The following is a 6,000-nucleotide window of genomic DNA, read 5'->3' as shown; positions in this document are numbered from 1 at the left end:
AAGGTCTCCATCTTCAGTTACGGACCCGTGCTCATCCATTCCCATTGACTTTCCCATAGCCGCGGACTCCCGCACGACTAGGCCTAACGACTAATCGATCCGGACACTCGATCGGAATGATTTACCACTGGTTTCCCGAAAGAGCGGACAGTGTGATGCGCTTCGGTTCCCGACCGAGGAAATGTCACAAATAGTTCAATACTACCTAGTATAACTGGCTTGATGGTAAAAACAATTTATAAGTAACCGAACACGGGGGCTTCCATAAAATAATGCTGTGGGCCAGACGCGGTCCTAAAGCGAAAGAACTATACAATGAGATGCATAGTTTACAGAACACCTTCAGTCCGGGGAACAGGACTAGCCTCGGGCTCCTCTGCAGAAGTTGTCAGAGCTTAAAACGCCCCGTCATAACTTTAACATTTCGATCCTTTGTTCCATTTCAAGATATATATTAATCGTCATGATATCAAGCTATCATAATGTATTCATTTAAACGTCAGTCTCATATATATATATATATATATATATATATATATATATATATATATATATATATATATATATATATATATATATATACATATATATATATATACACACACATATATATATATATATATATATATATATATATATATATATATATATATACACATATATATATATATATATACATATATATATATATATATATATATATATATATATATATATATATATATATATATATATATATATCGTCATGATATCATGACCAGGGCAAAAAACAGACTGAAGTCCTTTGCCTATCGAGCTTATCACAAGAATTATGGTTTGATAGTTTGATTGCGAAGACATTAAACCGCATATATATATATCATGATATATCGTCATGATATCAAGCTATCATAATGTATTCATTTAAACGTCAGTCTCATATATATATATAATTATTCTTTTTACAGTTCCAGTGTGCGTAGGAAGGGTAGGAATAGCTATATGTGAAAAGGTGGCGTGGATATTTCCATGTACCTGTGATACTGCATGGAGTAAAGGTAATGAGAAACAAATGTTACCTTTTCAACTTTAAGCACTGGAACGCTGTTCAAACCAAGGTATTGCACATTTCCCGATTTAGCATAGTAATACTTTTTTTTTAAAGTCACTCTTAAAATATGAATTCTTCAATTTAAATAAACACTGGTGTTAATTAAGTGGATAATTTTCTCCCCTGTTTAAAACACGGGAGCCCAGATGTAGCCCACATCTTACTGAACTAGCAGACACAGTTCACTGAAGCGCGTTGAAAGGCAACGAGCAGCTATGAGCAGCACTGGCCTCGACATGGACGCGCAACTTTCAGCGCTTGCCAGACGGGGGCGCGCTTACAGGCATTTCCCCCGCACACCACACGGAGCAAACGGACATCCAGTCCAAATCTGCTACAAGCTGTTGTTGATTACAACTGCTGGATGAAGGTCTGATTTATTTTTTTAATAAGATGAAATGTGAGCGGGTTGAAAAAAACAAAAATTAGTTACACCTAGAACCAGGACTTGGCAGGTTTATAGGCAAAGAAAGACAGGTTTATAGCAATTGAAGGTGCTTTACAAATAAAAGTCCATTGAATAGAAGTGATAAGTGTAATTAAATATAGTGAAATAAAACATACATTTAAAAGACAATACAATCAACTAAAAATATTTGAAATTTCATTAAAGGACAATTGTAATGATACACAGGATAAGACCATTAGAGCTTCACACAGGGCTCAGACCAGTCACTTCGTACTGGCAATCACATCACAAGCTCTCCAAAGAGGTCATTATGTAGGCACCTGCCTTCATTAGTGTTTTGCTGAATTAAATGCCTGACACGTCCAGAAGGCTTCAGTGAGCTCTGGCATCCCAACCCTCTCTAAACTCACTTTTAAACCGGCCACATACACTTCTTTAGACGTACAGCCACATCGGCCTCCCTGGCGACTACGGCAAGGCCCAGCTCCAATGGCACCACTAATCTTTATTCAGTGTTGCCAGTTCCATGTGGATTTTATCTATTACACAACCAAGCATTCCCAAACAGAGCAGATCCATACTCCCTTCCTGACTAACGCCATACCCAGCCGCACTGGCTAAGGCCATACCCAGCCGCACTGGCATGTGTGTTCATTGCCTCAGATTCCGTCTGAACCTATCATATTACACAATGACTTGACAGAACAATCTGCCTAGTCCTTCATGTACCTGAGACACCGAACACCTCAGTCATTTCACCTTTATATGCATTTCTCCAAACAGCCTGCGTTCCAATGTGGCAAACAGCTACAAATGCCATAGCACCTATGTACACTGGCCTGCCCTAGCACCTATGTCCACTGGCCTGCCCTAGCACCTATGTCCACTGGCCTGCCCTAGCACCTATGTCCACTGGCCTGCCCTAGCACCTATGTCCACTGGCCTGCCATCCACGTTCTCTCACCTCAGTCCCCAAGTCTGCATACTTCAGCTTCTTCCTCTCAAAAGCTTCATCAAGGTCTTCCTCAAATGGAATTGTGAACTCTATAGAGCAAACTATCTGCTTTCTTTCAGAGTACAACATAATGTCTGGCCTCAGATTAGTTAAAGCAGTACACAGTGGGCCATGTAGTTCTTTACCCACTTCCACTACCAATTTCCAATCTTAAAGTACGATACTAAAGTGTTGCAAAAATAAAGTGCAAGTCTTGAAGCTCAGTTATAGGAACAAGACAATAGAAGTCATTTTGAAATAGCCACAATAGCCACATTGACAACAACTATTGTAAAAAGCACTATATAAATAAAATTGACTTGACATTTAGGGGCAAAAGAAGTTCTTCTGGAAGTTGTCTCCAGCTGTGTGTAGCATAAATGGTGCTTCACCATAATTAGTTTGAAATATGGTTTCTGCTAGTTAACCTGCATTCATAGACACTAGGTATTTATTCTTTGAACATACTGAAATGTTTTCTGGGCCTAGTCCATTCAGTGATTTCCTATCATAGTAGTGCTCTAAAATCCACTCTATAACTAACTAGAAGCCAATGTAGAGATTAAACACAGATAAAACCCTGTTTTCTCTCATCCAGTTATTTGTGTGCTCCAGACATAGCGTGTGTATTATGCTGTAATTATCCGGTGAGTGTAACGATGCAAAACAAAACATGCTTGCTATGCAGGATACAAAGCAAATAGCGAGAGAACTGCACTCTCTCGATAGGACATAGTGCCGGGCCAATCGGAGTCGTTATCTATCCGGTTTGGAGTCGAGAGGAAAAGGCAGAGTTCAGGAGGTGTCCTGGGCAGGAGGTCTAGAAGGAAAACAGAAGTTGAGAACAAAGAAGGCAAACAGGCAGATACGTCGCTTGGTATGCACTGGTTTAACGCATGTTACATCCATCCGACGAGACCCATAACAATCCTCACAAAGTAAGAGTGGTCTTCTGACCCAACCCATTTGACTACTGTTATTGAGGCATATGTCATTTAATACCTTTAGGAGTCTTTACTATGATGGAGTTGGAAAGCCAATTGGAATTTGTTACAATATCCATTTACACTAAAATTTACCTACTTGGATAAAATCACCTTCTCAGTGATCATTCCCGTAAAATTAAGATTTGAGTAATATCTGTGGTTGTGTAATCTAGAAGTGTCCAGTGAGTTCTTTTTCACATGTGACTTAATGGCAGATATTTTAAGTGATCTGGGAAAATACCTCAAAGCAGGGAATTATTAAGGCCATGCTGCAGAATAGCTGCTACGGAGTAGAATATGTTTTTGAAAAAGTCAGTTGACAGTATCCAGGCAACATGTAGGTCACAATTTAAGATGCAGAACTGTATACGAGTGTTCTGTGGTCAGTGGACATTGTGGAAGGCTTTTAAGGAAGAACTGCACTCAGTGCCAGTTTGTGTAGGGTAGTGTTTATATTGGCAGAAAATCCAGTTAGAGGCAGGTCATTGTTTATCACTTGAATCTTTATTTTCCACATTCCATCATGGCTCACAGCCTACAAATCCTAGCATGAAGATGGCAATGACTAAATGTGTGTGTATGTGTGTGTGTGTGTGTGTGTGTGTGTGTGTGTGTGTGTGTGTGTGTGTGTGTGTGTGTGTGTGTATAAGGAATAATGCAAATAAATATAGCAATATATCAACCATACAACACATACTCAGTTACTTCTGGTGTAGCATGGATATTAATGAATAGGCAGCTACTGGTGTTGTGCTATTATGTAGGCACAGTCTGTATCACCCGAATGTACCTCTTCCACAACCAATAGCAAATTTATCTGTGCTTGTTTATAATTTTCTAGTTAAATTTCTAGTTTAACAGAGCTGTCTACACTGTAAAATATCGTTAGGCTTTTCAGTCAAATGAACAAATAATAATTTGTGAATCAACATAAATTGTTATAATGACAAATTATTTACAAATATTTAACTTAACATCTCATTTGAGTCTACTCAACTTATGACTAGTGATAAAAGCAAAAAAATATATATGTTGTTTTAACAAAAGGAAGAAAATGGCTTGCAGCTGACTACAGAGCAACAAGACATACCTGACATAAGTTACACAAACACAAACTGGCACTGAGTAGAGTTCTTCCTTAAAAGCCTTCCACAATGTCAACTGACTACAAAACACTCCTGTACAGTTCAGCATCTTAAATTGTCATCTATATTTATGCAATGACATTTCTAACGAGCTGTGTATTTTTAAATAAAATGTTTAACTTTTCGCAAATACATATATTTTCATTTGAATGTGTTTTGACTAACTAAAATAATTTAGTTAGGTTAGTCATTTGAATGTGTTGTTCTGACTAAAATAATTTAGTTAGTCAAAACAACACATTCAAATGAAAATATACGTATTTGCGAAAAGTGTTAAATTTTCTTTAAAAATACACAGCTCGTTAGAAATTCCATTAAATACAAATAAATTATATTCTAAGCTAATTTTATTACATACTGTAAAGTTCTTTATAGCTTTATAACTTTTTATTTTAAACAATGGCGTATTTATTTTCCGTGTCCTTTTGAAAAAGTAACAAAATGTGACCTGTTGCCTCAGAATTTACACTAAAATTTAGCGATTAAAATCGTAAGAATAATAATAAGTATAATAATATTAATTATAACAATTATAATTGTTTTCATTTCATGTTTTCATAACAATTATTATATGAAAATAGTGGCGAATCCCTTCAGAAATCTGTCATCGGATCGGAAGCTCATATCATGTTTTTATTGGATGTCTATTGCCGCGACGTGACGTCAGGCGCGCAGACGCTGCTGTGACTTCCGGGAAGGAGCGCCAACGTTGAGGGCAACCGTGGCTGCTCGTCGTGATTTTCCCTTTCAAATCAGGATCGCAGTTTTTACCATTTTTACGCATCCAGTTTTGCTAAACTTATCTGGGTAATCGCATCGCGAAAGCGCAGATGATCCATCTAGCTATCTTTATATTGCTTTTTAAAAACTTTGCAACTGAGCACTATAACCTATATTCCGAAGTTGCTTTTGTGTTTTAATTAAAAGGCATATATAAGGCATAAATATAGTTCTTAAACGTTGTACTTACATTTTAACACATGTACAAAGAAATCTCCATGAGGTTTTACTTTACATAAGGCATGTGCTAGCTAGGTACGTTTTGGGTTTAAAAAATATGCTTTTTTAAAATATGCTGTTGTATGCCTTGTAGAATTCCATTCAAATTAACATACACTATTTTCCATGTATATGGTTTATTGACCGGAAATTAAATGCGTCACATATTGCTGCGGCCTTTCATGATTTATTAGCCATGCTTCTGCATGCATTCAATTGTTAGAAATACATTTTCCTCTCGTGCAAATGATTTGTGTTTTTCTAAAGGTTTTTTTTTTCACTTTCTAGGTGTTTGATTCGTTACTGAACGAGCTAGACCTGTAAGTACTGTAGGTTTTCATTTACAAATCGGGCTACCCTTGTTTGGCCCTACACAT

Source organism: Electrophorus electricus, chromosome 17, assembly GCF_041902795.1.
Source record: "Electrophorus electricus isolate QZ-2024a chromosome 17, ASM4190279v1, whole genome shotgun sequence".
In the NCBI taxonomy this organism is placed as follows: Eukaryota; Metazoa; Chordata; class Actinopteri; order Gymnotiformes; family Gymnotidae; genus Electrophorus; species Electrophorus electricus.
This window is presented reverse-complemented; position numbering follows the sequence as displayed.